This window comes from Diorhabda sublineata, chromosome 4, assembly GCF_026230105.1.
Source record: "Diorhabda sublineata isolate icDioSubl1.1 chromosome 4, icDioSubl1.1, whole genome shotgun sequence".
NCBI classification, from domain to species: Eukaryota; Metazoa; Arthropoda; class Insecta; order Coleoptera; family Chrysomelidae; genus Diorhabda; species Diorhabda sublineata.
This window is the reverse complement of record NC_079477.1, coordinates 16,193,620-16,214,908: the sequence shown is the minus strand read 5'-3', so window position 1 is coordinate 16,214,908 and position 21,289 is coordinate 16,193,620. Positions and strand designations below refer to the sequence as shown.

General features: G+C 32.7%; 1 protein-coding gene across 7 annotated transcripts in view; it reads left to right on the top strand.

Moving 5' to 3' along the window:
- LOC130443613 (phosphatidate phosphatase LPIN3) overlaps positions 1-21,289 on the top strand; it is an 84,167-nt gene that overhangs the window by 17,978 nt on the left and 44,900 nt on the right. For 2 of the 7 annotated variants that reach the window (XM_056778394.1, XM_056778388.1), the window contains exon 2: positions 14,181-14,317. The exons of 2 other annotated variants lie outside the window; for them this stretch is intronic. The gene's annotated coding sequence lies outside the window, so the exon portion shown is untranslated. Of the gene's footprint in view, positions 1-6,198; positions 6,425-14,069; positions 14,318-21,289 lie in introns of those variants that run through there. 3 more of the 7 variants (XM_056778392.1, XM_056778390.1, XM_056778389.1) reach the window with 3 other exon arrangements.

The following is a 21,289-nucleotide window of genomic DNA, read 5'->3' as shown; positions in this document are numbered from 1 at the left end:
ATAGAACCAAAAAAAAATTTCAATGTCAAAATATTTTATTACTAAACATATTCTCCACTTAATTGGATACATTTATTATAGCGAACCTGCAACGTCTCTAGATCTTTCAAAAAAATGTTTCTTCTTTCCCTGCAAACTAGACCTCCACAGTTTTTTTCCCTCTCGTTGGAAGAAAATTTACGACGTTTTAAACTTTTTTTTAGTTGAGGAAAGAGATAAACATTGACGTTAAATATCTTTTTATAAAATCTGTGCGCCCATATTTGTAGTTGTACCTTCCTATATATAATTTTTCCCTTATGCGATCTTACACGCTGTTAAAAATCAAGTCCTTTTACATGCACCCGTAAAACCAACAAAAAGAGGAGCGACGTGTGACGTCGTGGAGAGTCTGGATCGGATTATACATTCGATAATTGTTTAGCAGTAATACCGATTTACGTCTTCCTGGTTATTTTATTTAATTAATCAATATAATTATACACGTTTCAATTCTAAGAATTACTTGTGTGAGCTAAAAGTAAACTTTTATTGGCAATTCTTGTTACACATTTTGTAAATAAGTATGATATACTAAAGTCAATGGTTTAGTTAGAGTTTCAAATTATTTTAGGTCTTTCATACTGGTCTAAAAATAATATAAAATCTTCTGTCAATGTACGTATGTCGAAAGAAAAATTTTGGCTCTATTACAAAATCAGCGTCCGTTCTATAATCATTATTTGTATGGGTATTTATATTTTGCCATACTGTCTGTGCATGAACAAGTCACCGATTCATATCGTTCGAAATATATCAAGGTCATTATAACGTTCGGATGAATGTTTTAAGACTCACCTCTAAATTAATCGAAAATAAATATGTAGAACTTGTCTGTAACTATTAACTAATAGTCACTATTAGCTAATTTCGTTTGTTTTTTTTTTGCTAATACAATTGGTGAAGTATTGAAGTTGAATTCAGTGTCGGTTTTGCCATTTTTTTCGCTCTTGTTTGATAATTAACATAAAATTTACAAAATACAATCATTCCTACCGTTCTATCTTTAAGGATATTTGATTCCAATAAAACAAATATGAAGCAAGAGAATTTGTCCAAGTGATGCTATCAAGTAATCTCTCAGATTACCAGATTTACCTCTATATGACTTTATGTTGGGGTTATTGGAAGCAAGATGTTTATAGATATGGCTACCAATCTTAAGAAATTGAGATATAAGGCTATCTCTGTACAATAGATTTGGATATTGTTCAACGGAAAGAGGAGTATCTTTTTGGCCGCTTTTCAAAGAGAATACTCGCTTATTATTTCACTCGGCAATTTGTTAACTAGCTCATTTTTTATTTTCGAATTTTGCTTGTTAATTGTTGTGTAAATTTTTCCTTACACAAAACTAACGTTATTTGAAAAAAATCCTTGACCTTGTAATATTCATTGTCAAAATCGCGAATAAAAAATTGGCACGTGTCGAGAAAAACATCGTTGTTTATTCGAATTTGTAAAACATGCAAAATGTTATAATCTTATCAGATCTTTAATATTGCGAAACGTGTATTTTTAGGTCGTTTGTACTTGTACGATAACGTAAATCAGAATAAACAATCTCCTCCTGTTTATAATTCTACGGTTATATAAGGTTTGTTCCACGGTCAGACGGTCAGAAACAGTGAACAAATTTTGTAAAGAAGCGTTTGCAAAGGTCAGTTGTTTTTCATTAGGGTCTCTCCTTATCCTTAGGCCAAATACACACAGATCAACTCAAAAGAAACTCATTTCTGACGCAAGCCACTAACCAATTTGCAATGGGTACCAACCTTTGTATTGGAATGGGTATCTACAGACGAGGCAAGTGGTTTCAAGCTAGTCAGCAACGCGTTGGCAACAGGTTAGAAGAAACTCGACCTGTTGATTCGCCGGCAATTTAAATCAACAGCCTCTCAAAGGTTCCAATGGACGGAGGTTATTTTGTTTTTAATCTGATCTGATCTCTTTCAATTTATTAATAATAATAATAATTGATGCAGAGCAACATTTTTCCTACCGATATTGTTTTCTTTCAACATAGGTGCCTTAATTACCGTTCTCTTTTGTTCCACATTAGTGACAAAGATTTCTTTGTCTGTATATTGTAACTTCATCTCTCAATCTTGAGAGAATCTGTTTCTGATCTTTATTTTCAATTATGTGTTTGATTTTACTGTATGGAATGTCATTAAATTTAAACTGTGAACTTTGGGATTTGTATTAAAAAATTTTTCATTTTTCATTTGCAACACTTTAAACTTATTCTTAGAAGAAATGTTCAGTATCATGAATTAACAAGTCCCAGAGGACTATAAATATCAATGCTTTTCATATTTCTCTCTATCAAAATCTTGGCGCGGCTGAGAAAATTTTTGCTCTATGTATTCTAGATTGTTATCTGTATTTCGAATGAAATGCATGCATTAGACCTAGATTCATAATGCTATTTTTATTTTGTGGGACACAAATTACTTTCAGGTTCAGGTTTGGTATACGTACAACTGCACATGAAATTGCATTAGAATCCCTTCCTGCTAGGAATTCATGCCATATGCAATTATAAATTGTTTTATTTACATTGCAATGGGCGCTTAGATTGAGAACGCATAGTTTTGATTTGTAGTAGAAGTTCGAAACCTCAGATTCCGACAGTGAAAAAACATTTTATAGATCAAATGTTAATACGGTCAGGCCGAAGCTATTGCGTTCCCTATCCAAATTTCTTTCTGTTCGTTCATGATCTTTTCTTTATGCAGAATCTCTTGGTCTTCAGAAGGGCTTATTAAAACCTTGAATGAATATCTTTCTTTGGGCGAAAAAACGATAAATTGAATTCATTATTGAAAACTTCGCTGTAAATAGCATAAGTAGCTGGTTTATTGTGTTTGGTTCTCAATAATGTTTTTGTTAAATTTAAAGTGGCTTCCAAATATTTTGTTTGGAAATCAGCTCGACAATAGAGGAAATCCATATTTGGGTACGTTTTGATGTGATTTCGAACTTCGTCTAATTTCTGCAGGGTGCAAATTAACTTATGTTGATTGATTGCATTGTCAATTTCTCTATTTTAAAACTTTTTACCCATCCCATAATCCATTCGAATCATTTTAGTTATCGCAAATAAAGACTTGTAATTTTTAAAATGGGTAAAATTGCTTAATCGCAAATCTTCACAGCTTAAGTAAAAGTGACTGTACCATTGCCGCTGAATTAAAAATACTTCGACGTGAAAAAATATGCATCCACCTGGAGCTTTGGCGATAACAAACGTTCAAGGAGGCCTCGAAGAACTACAATCGCTGAAGATGAACGTACTATATTGATCAGTAAATGTAATCTACGACTCACGAGCCCAGAGATAGCAGCTCAGATGAATGAATCTAGGGATCTGCCTTTGACTACTTCTACACTGATGAGGAGATTGAGAGAAACTAGGCTTTTTGGAAGGATGTCAGTAAAGAAACCTCTACCAAGATGTCAAAATAAAATTAAAAGGTTGCAGCTAAAGAACATAAAAATTGGACGCATGAAGAGTGGAAGAGAGTTTTATGGAGTGATTAGTCAAAATTTGAGGTTTTTGAGTCTGAGACAAAATGTTCGAGTTCATAAAAATAACTAGTTTTTGAAGAATACTTCTGAGGGGTACTGCCAAATTTTGCGGAAATTTAGAAGAACACTTCAGCTTCTATTCGCTCCTAGACATGATAACGTCTACTCGAAAACACTAAAATTAATAGATACTAAACATCTGTGCAAACTCTTTAACATTATATATGATGCGGCAGTATTCCCCTAGACTGGCTAAAATGCACCTTTGTGGCTATCTCGAAGAAACCCAGTGTCAAAATTTGTGAAGACTACAGAGTGATAAGCTTGATGAGCCACGCATTTAAGGCTTTTTTGAAGATTATACACACGAATATTTAAAAAGTCTGAAGAGGTTAGTGGTGAAACGCAGTTTGGGTTTAAAAACGGGCTAGGTACCAGGGAAGCACTATTCTGTATGCCGTTTCAAATTCATAAATGCTATAATCAAAGAAAAAAATGTCTTCGTCTGCTTTATAGACTACCGAAAAGCGTTTGACTCCATCCGGCATTACTTACTGTTTGACATCCTAAAGGATGTTGATATTGATAGTAAAGATCAGCGGAACTGCGAACTAGCGGCTCTCTAACTACGGAACATCTTCATATACTTACGGGAGTCCATCAGGGATGCATACTCTCACCCATGCTATTTAACATATATGTAGAACGAATTTTTCAGCTGGCATTAAAAGACCATCAAAAAGACATAAAAGTAAATGGATATGCCGACGATACTGCGATATTAGCCGACAACGTAGAAGACCTACAATAGCTAGTCAATTCTGTCAACGAAATTGGAATCAAATACGGACTCACAATAAACGCGCATAAAACCAAACTGTTCATATGCGGACAACAGCACAGCGAAGCTCAATTACTTGTCAATGGAAATAACATAGAGAGAGTCAATAAATTTAAATACCTTGGATATATGTTAAATGCAAAGTAGGATTACGATAAGGAAGTTGAAACTTGAAAAGCAATTACAAAAACAGCTTTTACAAATTTTAATAAGTTCCTAATCCGCCTGGAAGTCCCCCTAAGCCCTAGATTGAGGGTAATAAAATGTTATATTTGGCCAAACCTTTTGTATTGTGTAGAGACGTGGTTCCTGAAAGTGAGATTCTTAAACAGAATAGAAGCAATGGAAATGTGGCCGTTGCGTAGACTTCTGCGGATCCCATGAACCGAGCACATGACGAATGAAGAAGTACTGAGAGAGAACAGATCGTGGTAATCAAACAACGAAAAGTATCTTATTTGGGACACATCCTGCGAGGACCGAGATATTCAACTCTCAAGCTCATACTACCGGGAAAGATCGACGGAAGGAGAGGACCAGGGCGTAAACAACATTACTGGCTACGGAATATAAGAGACTGGTGTGGCAACAATTTTTCGTCGTGCAGAAGAGGGGTGCCTTCAGATAATAGATTAGAAGTTTTGGGACAAGACAACAACTAGTGTATGATACTTAGAAGAAGAAGAAGAAGAACACTTCAAGACAATGCTCCGACGTCCAAAATTTTGTTTTTGTGTGACAATGCCCGACTTCCTACAGCTGTAGTGACATCTACAATATTATATATTACATTGTTTTTAACAACTGGATACTACTTTTCTGTTAAAATCCACGGCGTGTTATTGTACTTAGTCATACTTTTTATGCACAATTGGTGAAAAAGTACTTTATAGTAGGTACTGTTATTTGCCTAGACGAAAAAGTGTTTTTGTTTGCTCAATATCTATCAATGAATGCTTTTTGGCACGGTTTCTAAATCCACATCAAACGTATTCATTATTTATGAAAGAAAGCAAATTTAATATGGTGCCAACAATTTGCGATCCATTTTTATTTCTATATTTATAAGGCATTTAAAATAAAACGATCTAATCATACGAGGATGGTTAAAATAAAAACGTGAAAACTTTAATGTCGTAAAAATGACTGCACTGGATGTTACGTTCAAATAGTGCTAGGTGGCAGTTGAGTGAAAAACGATCAAGTTAATATGATGCTGTTTCGGGACTCGATGCAAAAAGTGCGGAATTTAACAGAGGACGTGAAAATTATGCGGTGACATAAAAACCATTTAAAATTGCGAAATCAGAACATATATTTCAGTATATTTTCTAAATTATACATTCGAACATTATTAATTTTCAATGGATGTAGTGTGTTTGACGGAATAAATAATTCTACACTACTATCTGAAAGTCAGGGGTGACACCAGCCCAATGGTTAACAATCCGTAACTTTTACAAGGAAAACCCTTACAATCTAAAGATAGCAAAAATGAATTATTCAATCGTTCAACAAAAAGGTACTGTACTGTACTGTTTAACTCGATACAATTTATGGTTTAGGAGGTATGTAGATTTTTAGGTCGTTATACATGCCAAGGAAACCGTTCGCCATAAAGAGACGTTCTGAAGAAAATTATCATAAATTGTAATTATTTATTGTCGAACATCGTGTTACTTAACTACTTATGGAAAAATTTAGAGGGTTAGCTAACAACTTATCACATAAAAACAAAAAAAATTGTAACATTCCATTCGGCATGTTACGTTTTTCTTCAAACGTTTTGAAAATACCTTTGTTCACGTACTGTGGCACAGTAGTTATTTCGGATTTATTTATTCTAACTTTCGAGTTTTTGAAGAAATTAATTTGTTATCGACCTCCTACTTAATTCGAGACATTCAATAAAACCTCGAAATTGATTGGAATTCTTCCTCTACCTATCTACACTTAAAGCAAAAGTAAATTTTAATAAATCTGTGGTGATTTTATTCTTTATATTGGCTGGTAAGTTTTTCTTTGCTTTTTTATTGTACTCACAAAAATTTCAGATTTTTGTTTGGTTATATTTTAAAAAATATAAATTCAGTTTTTTTATATGTTAGAAAATAAGCTCTTTTTGTTCAAATCTGTTTCTACTCGTTCCTTTTTCCGTAATGTTCCGTTTCCTTCCTCATTATATTTTTATCCGCAGTTCTACAGCTGCCAGGTTGGAAGTTTCCACAACAACCACCAGACTACAAAGTGAACCTCAACTTTAACATCTGGATATCCAGTTGAGAGCTACGATCATCTCGGATTTTCATAGATAGTCCCAGCCTTATCTTTAAGATATAGAAAAGTCTTATTTGTTTTCAATTTATAACTGCTTTTGTTCGTTGTGCTCTTTTGGTTACACATTTAATGCGAATTTACTATTTTTTCTATAAATTTATTTATTGTTGAAACTTTTTTTATTGTTCTTAGCAATAAATACTAATTTGGATAATGGTGTTCGGGAATAGTTTTAGATTGGTTAATTTTTATTTTAATTTCATTCATAAGCCTTTCCGCCTTTTTTTATTAATTTTTAACGTCGTTCGTTAAAAAGCTGGTGGCGTCCAATTTAATATTAATTGTTCACCCCATTTGAGTGCCAGTTTTTATATACCTTAACTGAGGCCGAATGCCACTTCCTGGGGAAGAGTCTCCTACTGGAGGTTACAAACTTTAATAAATGTTCGAAGTGGGCACCTTGCACTTCTACACACGTCCGGGGTCTACGGATGATATTTCTTTGAACTTGGAAGATCATTCCGAGATTCTTATGTTTACCAAGCTTTAAAAATATCCCCAAAAAAATGAATCCTGTAATTTGTGGTGACCATGCAAATGGACCACCATCTTTTAGAAAGTGAGGAGGGACTCCATCGTGTATGAACCACGTGTCTTTGCGTATGTTTAGAGGAGTATCACACAAAAAGGTGTAGACTGTTTATGTAAGAAACACAATGTTCGACAGTATGCAGTTCAATTACTAATGTTTGATTGTGCTCCAATACCTCTTACAAGTATTTTCAATAAATTTAAATTACGGTTTCATTGGCATCTAAAAATCTACATATCTCCTAAACCATAAATTTTGTCGAGTTAAACAAAGAGTACCTTCTGTTAAAAACTCGATTGGAAAATTCATTTTTGCTATCTTTATATTATACAGGTTGTCCCTGTAAAAGCTAAGGTTTACCTATTGAAGCGGATGAAATTTCAATTTGGGGTTTATTGAGAGAAAATACTTATGAACGTGTAAGAAAAAGCAAAAGCGTGCACATGAAATTATTTTCCACGTTTAAAGGTATTTTGACAGTAAAACTGAATAAAAATAATATTAATTTTAATGTTTTCATCTTCATTGGAAAATTGAAACCAAAGATTTTGAAAAGTCGGTATCCTATAATACAAACATAAAGCAAGCTTTTTCATGTCATGTCAAATTTTGTGTTGGCCCATCTAATTGAATTCCTTATTATTTTAAGAAACAATGTTATTATTTTGAAAAACAATAAGTGACAAAAACACACATAAAAATGTTGAAATATTAATAGATTCTATTCAATATTCTCTTTTATGAAATGTCTAATTTTTTGAAAAAGCCTTTGCACTGTCTGTATTTTGAAACAAAAACAACTTCTTCATAGCAATAACCACCCTAATTTTCTATTCATAATACCAACAGTGTGTACGAACATAAAGAAACTAATATTTTCTAAATTCCTATAACAAACCACATCGGTCGGAAATCATATCATATGACTACGATCCGATTAACTCGATCAGTTTCCGAACAACAATGAACCTGGATCGGGGTTAGTTTCTGAACATTCAGATCATGAACGTGTTAACCCGATCAAAGTTTCCATAGTCCTAATATGTTTGATACGGCCACAAGTTGGCTACAAAAAAAATCGTTGGAAAGTGTCCGCTATAAACGTCACAGTACATGCAGTGTCAGACACAAACAATAACATTGTCTGAAAAACTTGAATGACTTCCAAGTTCATTACAAATGGAAATAAATAATATATTGTTGAAAGTGAATATATTCCGATGCGAAATATATTGTCTCGATGACTTATTTGATCACTCTCAATGACATTTTGAATCATGTAGACACTCCAGCGTTTTAAAGAATTGAAACGCCGTAGTCGAGGCAATACAAATTTGATATTCTGATTGCCATAACAAACTATGTCCAATATATTGAGGCTTTATAAAATGGGTTAGAAAATAGCCGTTAAATTCGTTCATATTTTGCTTTAGATCATTTCGATTTCTGATTTTTATAGTATAGTGAGAAGCGCTTATACACTACCGGTCAAAAGTGTTTTCCCACCCCATAATCCATTCATTAAATTTCAGAATAATACAATTCAACAAATTTCTCTTTCATATTGTCAAACAGTGCCTTCTAAACCAAAAATAATAGTGTCCGTTATTTGTTTACTTATACGTATACGAGCGCCTCTTTAGGCTAAAGTACCATTGCCGCCGAATTACTTTAACGTACCGAGGACCACAATGTGAAAAAATACCCACCAGTAGTTAAAGATAAACGTATTATATTGATCAGTAAACGTGATCGTCGATTCACATGCCCAGAGATAGCAGCTCAGATGAATGAATCTAAAGATCTGCTTTCGAATACGAGGATGGTCCCAGAAGTACCTGGCCTGACCTAGAGATGACGGTAGTTGTTTGAAAAATATCACTGTATTTATATATATTTCAAATTTGAAGACGCTAAGTTGTTTAGTATTTGTTTGGCAGCTATCAATAGGGAACGTTTTCAGTGAACGTGTAAACATGGAAAAAATTGGTCATCTTGATGTGATACAATACTTTTATTTGAAAGGCATTAGCCAACTAATATAAAAGCTGAACTAGATTCTACTCTGGTGGAGCATCGCAGTGGTCGAACAAATGAGGTGAGCTAGCAGTTATAGTAGGCATCAGGCGTAAGATGGCTACCGCGTTTGCTCACAATGAAACAAAAACAGCGTCGTGAAGATGTTTCCATTGATTGTTTGATAATGTTTCACAGAAATAAAGCCGAATTTTTGCACCTTCTCATAACCATGGATGAAACATTGGTCCATCAGTTCTCACCCGAATCAAAAGAACAATCAAAATAATGGACTGAAAAGGAGAACCTGCTCCATATTAAATGAAAATGTAGTATGTTCTGGCCAGTGTCTGATCGGCAGAAAATTCATTTACAAGAATGTACTGAAAGTAATGATTTGGCCGTCAAAATGGCCCAACTTCAACCCTATTGAGTCTTTGGAGTATTTTGAAACACGAATGGAACCAAACAGATTACGATTATTTGTCGAAATACTTACTAATATTTGTGTATAATTGAAAACCTTCGATTCTTGTCCATACTTTGTCATTAACTATTTATAATAATTATATCCTATATTTGCAAAGTTGCAAATCATTCTAGTTTACTCCATTGCACACAGAGACTATTATTTAATTTCTTAAGCAATTCTGCAGAGAAAGTATTAAACTAGTATTGGAAATTATACTGTTTCAAAGACAATTATAGCTGATATAAAATATCACCATAAATAATGGTGTCGGTCTTTAAGTTTATTGCGTAATTAATACTTTTATTTTCATTATCGTTTGGAAGACTTTAATCTTTTCGCAGCATCTCGAATAATTCACATAATTCGTTACAGCGGTTTGTTAGAAGGTCATCTAACCAAATAAAGAATTGCATTAGTGTCACGATGATAAATTATAATAAATAGAAATATTATTTTTTCTATCTTCACTATCTAGACTCAGATTTGTGAATATTTATTGATTATTTTCCATAAAGTAGATAAACAAAGTAAATCTGTCTCATTCATGAAGTACCATAATCTTAGTAAAAAATTTTTAGTTTAAAAAATAATCGCAAAGAAAAAAATCTCGATGCGTTACCAGGCGATATATTTCTCTTTATCCACTGATTTCTTCACTTCTATCATTAATCTGGTGGGGCACCTGTGAAGGTCTAGTTCAGTAGTGAGACGAGATGTGTATTTGGCTGCAAGCCCCGTGAAGGTACAGCTACAGTAGACCAGAAGTTTACGAGTTTTCGAATGGCCTTTTCGGTAGAAAGGTAAGTCCATCATGTGTCGCTGTAAGTCCTGTGAGATTGCTGCTGAGATCAATCACGATTCGTTTCGTCGACATCTGCGAAGGCTCTTTTCGTTATATGTCTACAGTGAACTTGATGTTTTACTGGAAGCCTGATATAGACTCACCTGTAAACAACCAGAAGTTGGAAAAAATTGACGGTGATTTGTCGTATTATTGGACTTTTAAGGAGAGGACTAGCCCAGATTGTCTGGCGTTTTGGAAGAAGCTATACTATAGGCATATAAGTACAACAAGTTAGAAGTGGAGATGGGATTTGTTCGACAAGTCGGCTGAGTTTCGTCTTGTATGTTGTCATTCCATGAGGAAGCAATGTAATGAGGGCATCAAATACAATTTCTTGTTTCTTTCTGTGGATGTTTTATAATTGTGTATGGTCGCCAACCATTGTTTACTACAGATTTGATTTTGTTTTGCTTCATAAGAAACCGCCCGTGTGTTTTACATTTGAGTACAATCTGCGTCGAGGAGTTAGAAGTGAGCTTTGATCTATCTAGATCTATCATAGCGAAAAGTTTACAAAGTCTCTTTGAATAACCATGTTCTCTATAAGTAATTTGTTCTGATGACATCTCGGTTTTTCTAGCTTAATGATATGGTAATCCCTTTTTCTCATGCTTAAATTTAAAAATCTGTACATGACAACTGTCGTTTTCCTGACTACCCAACTTTTTATATATTTTTCACTTATAAAATTAGGTTCGAAATAATAAAATATCAAAACAGTGTATACATCTAGGTTTAAAATGAACGAATATACTAATGAGGAATTAGATCCACATGAGATACATCTAATAAATGGGTTTGAGTAAAAATAAACACAGGTATCCTAACCGGACCTTGTCATTTTCATATATGTTTTGCACTACATAAACTCAGAGTGAGATACCTGGGTGTATTATCTAAATTAAAAAAAAGATTCTTCTATTTTATGAAGTAATTCTATATACTTGATTTCTAAAAGAAAATATGATTGGAAAAGCTGCTATAGTTATTGAAAGTTAACCAGATTTAAGTAATTGAAGGAGATACAATACATCTTTCAATTTGCAGTAGCGGTCAAAAATTTTTGCTCATCCCATAATACATTCATTAAATTTCAAAATACACTTCAACAAATTTTCCTTTATTGTGAAGCGAAGATCGTGTCTCCACGTACCGTGAACTACAACATGAAAAAATGTGCATTCATTAGGAGCTTTGGCGATAGAAAACGTTCAGAGCGGTCTCGAAAAACTACAGCGGCTGAAAAAAACGTATTGATCAGTACATTTGATGGACGACTGACAGGCCCAGAGATAGCAACTCGGATGAATGAATCTAAAGATCTGCCTTCGAGTACGAGGATGGTCCCAGAAGTACCTGGCCTGACCTAGAGATGATGGTTGTTGCTTGAAAAATACCACTGTATTAGAAAGTACACAATCTATATAGCTATGTTTGACAGCCATCAACAGTGAAATTTTTCAGCTTAGTAGCTCAGATCCATGAATCTTGAGGTCTGTCTTTGAGTACTTCCATAATGGAATAGAATTTGAGATATTGGACCCATAAAGAAACAGAGAGAGTTTTATGTAATGGTGAGACAAAGTTTAAGATTTTTGACTTTAAGAGAAGAGTGTTTATGCGCAGGTCGAAGGAAGAACGGATGTTAAATTTATGTGTTCTCCTGCCTATAGAACATGGTGAAGGCTCGGTGATGGATTGGAGATGTTTCCGAGGAAGGGTGACTGGAAAACTGGTAAAAATTGAGGGGATTTTGAAGAAACACGGCTATAAAAAATATTTAATGAAATTCAATTTATTAGGGTAAGCCGAGGCTATTCGTGAATAGTCTGTGGTCCAGTGATGTTTAGCAAAAAAAAAGAAGCTTGAAGAGACACCACCTGACTAGGAAACAGTTAAATCGGACAAGTGGTGCTGTATTTAAATTTTAGTTTTTCATTATATGTTTGAAAATTTACTCACTATGTTTTCCTAAAATCTATCATTTAGTCTTCTAAATTGCACAATTTAATTTTTATATATTAAAAATTATGTAGTACATAGGAGGGCATAAGAATTTTAGAAAGGGTTGGAAGGGGCATGTCACAAAAAAGGTTGGGAGAAACTGGACTAAAGCGAACAGGTACGCCATCAAGTTTTGTGAACGCCAGATTGTTTGATACATTAAATTTGGAAGTTGGACAACAAGTCGAGGGACCCTACTGGCTAAGTAATGACGCAAAGAGTATTGTCCTAAAAATGATTTTGGAACGGGAAGAAATATTACGACTGGTAACTGGTTTACCAGTTGCTAACTTGTGGAGTTTTGTTTCTAGATCATAGGCTGACGCTTGTTGACTTTAAACATAAAAGACTCTGGTGTTTTATGTAGCGAGAAAGAATAAAAATGTAATACTTGTTCCTAAGTTCCTAAGATGCATCATGAGGATGAAATACATTCAGCCACAAACGAGAAAGCCAAACCTTCTATTGTAACTATGTAGAATGCAACCAAATCTGGAGTTGATGAGGTAGATAGGAAAGCAGCAATCTGTAATTGTGCGAAAAATACCATATGGCAGCAAATAATATACATATTATTTTTTGTGCAAATAATGAAAATGTGGATTTGGTAAGACAAAAATTTCTACAGCTGTTAACACGTTAGTGATTATAGCAATCTTAGAGCAACACTGTAAAAATTTTACACGTGAAGTGAGAAAGCGTCGACAACGTGCTCTCAATATTCGTGAAGAACATGGACCTACCTAGAAAACGGAACCGATATCAATTTCAATAATGCTTTGGTTCAGATAAAAAAACTAAGCTATACTGTAAAAAATGTTGAAATTATCTATGTTTAAATGACACTTGTATTTTATGTGAAAACTGTAGTGAAAAGGCGGATGCAGATGAATTGGATTAGGAAATCTATAATTTTTTAAGCTATTTTTTTATGTTCTATGATTTTCAATGTTCGTTTCCTGTTTTTTGTGTTAAATGAGTTCTGTTGTATTTTTTCTTTTGTATGTATTATATTTTAAAGTTATTTAACAGCAGTATTTTTTGAATCACCAATAAACTCTGCAAGTGATTTTTGCTCAAAATTACTCAAAAATACTATAGGGTCAAATGACCCAGCGCGACCATAACATACAGGGCGCGACTCCTCCAGGGTTAAATATATTGAACTAATTAAAATATTTCGTACACGTTAGTGAAAATTGAAACGTTAATCTACATTTTTTATAATATCAATAGAGACAATATTTTGTAATCGACAATAAATATGCCAACATGCATCCGTTACATGAAAAAAAAAATTAATAAATATATGAACCGATTGCACCAAATTACGTAACAGTTCAAATAGACCCGATAAACAAATAAACGTTCCCGGGTCTAAACAAATGTGAGTGCGAATTTGCCGGTATTTGTTTAGTTATTAATGCGCAGTAAAGTTGCGCATAAAACTATAAAAACAAAATCGCGCTCGTTTGTGTATTCATTCGAGTTGATAGCTAGCCAACGATAACAATTAGAATATAAAATTGTCGTATTAAAATAATTTCGTTTCAATTTTTAGTTATTTGGACGAAAAAACAACACAACGGTGCTAAGTGTCATTGTGATTAAGTGACCTAATTAGAGGAGGACTGTGATAAGACTTTAATTACGAATAATGTACTGAATAACTCTTCACAATTAGGAGCCAAATTTAGGGTAAATATTGGAACATTTTTCTTTATTTATTATAATCAACCAATAGCATTGATATCTATCTAATTTTTTATGTTATTGCTGACAATTTTAATGCCGATCTATCATATTTTCTATTATTAGAATATTGCGTGACTTTGATTATTTGTTGTTCAACAATACACATGGAAGTTTACGCTCAACAGGATGGAATCACCAAATATATTATATATTCATTTAAAATTAATACGTAAGTAGGTCAAATAAGGTTACAATTTAAATTCTTGGTATTGGTAATTCTTTCAAATTTTTCAGAAAAACATTGTCTTCATATTTATTAATTATTCTTGATTACTTAATTTTTATTAAACTAATTTTTCTTTGTTGGTTCTAAATTATGACTTTGTTTTGTAAGATGAAGACTAATTGAAATTGAGGTATTTTATTTGAGAAATACGAACAATTTCATGGTTTTTTTCTGGTATATCCTTGATATAGAATGGATTTATGGTGTTTTTAGGAGGTTTTTTTTACTTGTGGTATCAATTCGCTACGTGTGAGTTCGCCTGAGTTTGTGTACGGGATAAAATGTAAATAATGGAGCGAAACAAAATGGTTGCACGGACCAAAGAACTTTTGAAGAGTACATCTGATGAGTTTATTCGAAAACTTTTCTTTGACTGTGAATTACAAGTAAATACAGGATGTTTAATTGAATATAATTTATATTACTCTCTAATACAGATTAAACTGCAACGACCGTTGACCTACCTCCCCAGGGAATCTATATTCGTTTAAATATTCGGCTTCGTGCCTTGAGCAAGGACTTTCCTGTATAATATTATCAATGTATTTTTTTTATATTTGTCAATTTATTATCCATACACTATAAAGCATAACATTTTAATGATAAAAATAATTGCGATATTTTCAATAAAAATTGGCAGTACACATACACTTAATTTTTTATATTTTTATATTTCAATAATGTATTCGCGATAGGGTTTCTCAAGAAATCCTTGGAAATCCAAGGTTAGTTTTTCCGTACCTTGACATTTTATCGATTACCATATTTTTATGTTTTGTTTATCCCCTGATAATTCCTTTCGATTGAGCAATCGATCGAAGTAATTTTGAAAAAGTAAACATTTCGTAATGTTCTTTTTATATCTGTAAACTGTTTTTATTATCCAAAAAGGTAGGATGAATTTATATCTTAATTACATAATTTATTTATACACTAACTATTCAATAACTTACACGTTTAACTATTCACTGTGTGGGTCTTGTGATACGGTCGGTATTATGGTGGTATCTACATTGTTATCAGACTTTCCTTTTTCTGGAAAAAAAAGTGAAGTTTGTTATTCCAAATAGATTACACTAGTTTACCTTCAGTCTCTGAAGACGATAACTTGGTTATAGAAACGCGCGTCAGACAGTGTAATTGTGACAGTGTAATGGACGTGTAAACAGTGTATTCAGTATGAATATCGCCAACGGTTGCGGAAATTTCAACTTAGATCACACTATATATTTTGTGTTCTTGAAATTCTTAAAAAATACATTTACAGTATAATAGTTAAAAGTTATAATAAATATTGTACATTTAGATGGCTATTATTGAACAAACTCTTTAATTTGAATATACTTTAATAATTTATATGCTAATACAAATCTTGTAGAAAGGTCTAGTGTCAGTAAATTAGTAAAAAGTTTAACGAAACTGGTACAGCAAAATATTTATCCAAATCAAGGCGCAGAAAACCTACGACAACTGAAGACAAATCTTTTAATTTTTGTGTTATGTTGTCCATTTACTTCAATACAACAGCCATGCGATATTTAAAACTTGGCAATACATTTTGCAACATCCATGACTGCACAATTCTTCTTGGTCTCAAATCTCTGTGGTAATCATATCTTTTAATTCCTGAATATTGACAGATTTTGTTTTATAAACGATGTTTTTTAAGTGACCCCACTGGAAATAGTCTAAAGGATTCATGTCGGGTGATCGCGGGGGTCATTCGATAAAATCACGCCTTCCAATCTATCTTCTGGAAAATGAATCTAAATACGCCGGACCATTTAAGTTACCCTCAATGAAAAGGGACCAATTATTTTATCGCCTATTATTCCAGCCTATACATTCAGTTTTTTTGGGATTTTGGATGTGGGATTCACGCATCCAACGAGGATTATTACATGACCAGTATCTACAATTATGCCGATTTACGTTTCCATTATTACAAAATGTAGCCTTATCGCAAAGCATAACATTACTTAAAAAATTTGGATCATTGTTTTGATTGTAACATTTTTCCATCATTAGGTCTGCAAACTCTTCACGTCTATAAAATCGTCATCTGACCACTCTTGAATCAACTTTACTTTATATGGATGGAATTTATTATCACGTAAAATTTTCATTACGAATGTTTTCGAAATATCAAGTTCACTGGATATTTGTCTAGTTCTCAAGTGTGGACCGTCTTCTAACATCTAAAGATTTGTTTTCAGTTGAAGCAGTTTTTCTATACCCTGATTTGGATAAATCCTTCACTGAATCAATTTCGTTAAACTTTTTTACTAATTTACTTATTACTAATTACAGTATATCTTGTTATGGGATTTCGGTTAGTATATAAATTATTAAAAATATTACACATTTCTTGTTGACTTCTATGCCTATCACCATATTCTATAATATCATGAAAATATTAATTCGTTCTTTTTCAGATAAACGATCCATTGTGACTTTCAATAAACTTCAACAATAATAATTTATTGTAACGTCAAATTTGTTATCGTAGCAGTGATAGCCACCTAAATGTATTATTTTAATTTCGGCGGAGATAACGCTAATGTAGCTATTACTCTGAAATTATCGATTAGCCCTCCCTTTGACTATAAGTCATTGTGGTCAACGTTAGAGCTGTTGAATAAAATGACAGCACAGGAGAAAAAATGACTTATTATCGTATTCCGCGACGAATCACGATTCTGTTTAGGTTAGCAGGACTTTCGTAGAATAGTAAGACGGCTATGTGGAGTGGCATCTACATATGTCTCTTGAAATATTGGTTATGAATGACTTATGACCAATGGCCGATTACCACTTGTATTTATTAGAGGCAGAATGACAGTTGGTCATTATGTTAGAGCTGTTCTTCATACCTCTGTACTGCCTTATATGAATGGGAGCCCACTAATCCTTTCTTGATAAGAGAATGCACGTTCATATATTATTGAGTTTCTTCAAAAAACCAACGTGAATACTCTGCCGTGGTCATTCTAGTGACTAGATTTAAATTCCAGATCCCAAATTTGTATCAACCTCCACAGAATATGGCACGATTAATCTACTAAACTAAATTTGCTTGGAACGAGGTATCGCAAGATATAAACATCAACCACTTTTTTTGTCGATGTCTAAATGTGTATAATAGTGAATTAAACTACGGGGGCGGCGCCAAAGGCAATTTTTTAAAAATGCTCTCATATGATTGGAAATACAAATATCCTAAAGGAAATGGGTAAAATAGGAGGGAAAACAATAAAGGGTCTATTAGATCAGAAGAAGGACTATATGATCACAAAAACAGATTTCAAGGAAAGTATAAATATAAAAATTCTTACAAGAGAAAATTGGATGAGAAATCTATCATAAAGGATAAAGTAATCTGAATCTTCACATATAGCTGGATTACAAAAAATGCAAGAGATGTGTTGTAAGGAAGTTAATCTCCAAAAGTTGTCACACTAAATACTGGATGTTATATCCTTTAAGCAGAAATCTACACAATAAAGAAGGTTGTGAAACTGTTAAGGAAAAGTGGTGAAGCAAACAAAAATACAACAATCTACACAGATAGCCAAGCAGCACTAAAAGCAACAAAATTAAAAGTCTCCTGGATTTGGACGTTAAAGTAAGCCTCTGCTGGGTACTTGGACACTATGAACTGGAAGAATGAAACAGAATGAAACGGGCATCTATTATAAAGACTGCAAAGTAGAAGAAGAAACGATTGAGCGTATGTACGTCAAATTCTTAGGGACTTGCAGAATTAAACATAAAAAAAGTACAAAAACTTCTTTCTGGGCTGAAAATGTACAAAAATAAATTATAAAAAGGTAAAAAATGAGAGGATAGTTAACTAAGTTTCCAACTAGAGAAAAATAAAGTGTAACCCAATGGGCCTCTGGCCTTCAAGTGAATCAAGACCAATCTAGATCAAGGTTCCCTGTCCTAACTGAACCTATCATAACCTTTTCGATCTATAACATTACCAATAAATCAATATCGGTTAATTATACTCTCTGGGTGTAATACTTCAAGTCACTGAAAACTTAATTTTTCTCCAATTTATTCCAAAAACAGCAGTGATAAAAGTGTCCATACTATAAATGAAATACAAAATGGATACCGAAAAAATATTGTACTTAACACGATCCAAAAGGAAATATCATAAGTTCTGGAAAATTTTTACTTATTCTAAAAAATATCACTTTTGGAACTTGTTATGTAAATTACTATTTTTTATATGCCAATTTTTTTGTCACATATTCCTTATTAATCGCTATCATTAAATATTTCGATACTGGTTAGTGTCGAGGTCATCTAATGTATTCCGCGATTAGCAATTTAAAATTTCCTTGTGAGACACGTAACATCGACTAGAACGATGTTTATGTATATCATGTTAATGTCTGTGATACATCCTATTGTTTGTTTTTCCTTTATTCGAAGTGAGCAATGTCTGTTATTGTTTTCATTTTTAATCGATACAATTCACTCAGTAAAGATATTAGTTCAAATACGAGGATGGACCCAGAAGTACCTGGCCCAACAAAGAAAACACGACAATTTTCGAAAAAAATATATTTATTTTTTTACTTTTATTTCCATACACTTTTCCCAGCAATATCCAATAAGTTCGATACGTTGGAAAATCTTTAATCATCGAGCCATTTTGTCAAGTCTGAGAACAGAAAATAATCCGAAGGAGCTAAATCTAAAAAATTAATAGTTTTTTTCAAGATAGTCAAGGAAAATTATCCCACGCGCATTTAAAAAAATCGACGTCATAACCTTGCCTGCAGATGGAACGGAATTTGTTTCTTTGAAGCTGGTTCTCCCTTTTCAGTTCATTGTTTTGACTATTCTTTTGGTTCAGGTGTGAAATGATGGATCCACGTTTTATCCATGGTTATGAAACGGAACAAAAATTCCGCTTTATTTCTGTGAAACATTGCCAAACACTCGATGAAAGTATCATCACGACGCTACTTTTATTCCATTATGAGCAAACAGGACACCCATCTTGCGTACCGCTTTCTAATGTCCAAATTTTTAGTTAATATGCGATGTACCACACTTTTTGAAATGTCTACTAAGCTGTTAGCACTTTGAGTCAACGACACTGACAAATTTTGTTGTTTTAAGTTATTGATAGGAATTTTTGGAACGAATACGACAATACATCCGTAGGATCAATTTTAATAAATATCGTGTTCTCAATTTTGGTCGTAATGAAAATATTATTTTATAGTGACAACTCTCATATATAAATAAAAGCATCATTCACTACATGAATATCAAATTAAAATTTATTTCAATCTATACAAAGACTTTCTCTCTTCTACTTTTTAAATTTAAAGTATGCTACGGAACAGTATAAATATTAACGATTTCTTCTGTTTCTATAATTAAGATTTTCTAATGCTGTTTTCTATTGTGTGACTTTTTAAACTTACAATAATTGTGGTGTTTGTCGAATGTAAGTAGCGTCATAATTATGGTGCATTATTTTTAATGCTGTATGTCTATCGCCCAAAGTCGTAATCGATAAATATTTCGAAAAAATATGTTTTACAAAATTATTCTATTTAAAGGGCATCATAACGTTCTTCAAAAAATTCAGTTCAATTTCATTTTTGCGAATTTAGTCTTCTTGAAAACATCTTTTTCACCAACATAACATAAAGAACTAGAGGAAAAGTTGTCTAGCATTATTCAGTTGCTTTGTTGTGAACTAATAATATTATTTCTCCATTTGAGGAGTATAAAGAGAGAATTTGAGATTTAGTGTAATTTTAAACTGAATTAGCTAGTATATCATTAATATCTTCAAAATAAAAGAACAAAAACCAGAATTATACTAGAAAGTAATCAACTTTATTTCTTAACTTTTACACTTTTCTGTTTTCTTTCACTTTAACTTACAAAACCATTCAAAATGTTTTATATTCAAACAAGGATTTGAAAAAGGACTCTACTAATTACTATAGTCTTTATTTACCTAATTACCTAACTATATGAGTTAAGAAAAAAGGAGGAAATAACAAACTTTTTAATAATTTAATCACCATCATCTCTTCTACCATAGGTATAAAGGTAATATGTCTTCTCCATCTTCTATCCTTTGCTTCCCGTTTAGCTCGGCTCCAATTCTTCTTAGACAAAGATAGAGGAGAGAAAGGTCATAAATGAGAAAAACTGTAATTATTTTTCAATATATTGTAATGATTCTCTTATTTCCTAATTTATTTAAACTGTTTTTCAATGGTGGGGTGGATTCATACAAACTGTCTTTTATTTACTTAATTTATTTAAACACTTACACTCGGCTTAATCTACTTATATAATAATTATCGTATACTACTTATATTCACTATTCACTACTTTTTTAATTTATTTAAATTCACCGGTTACTGATCTATTTCGTTCCGTTCACTATGACTCTTGACTAACTCGTAACTTATAAACAAACTCATATTTAAAATTTCTCAATAATTCTAGAAAATAAATGAACAGACAAATTTTTTGGAAAAATGTAAAAAAATCGCCACTCTTATAAAACACATATAAAAACAAACATCAAACGAATTCCCCAAACTGGCGTTGCAAGTTTTTTGTTTTTAGGCGCCGGCCACTTAACAATTTCTTTCACTAATTTAATGTTTTTTGGAGTAGACAGGACCTCCCGTACG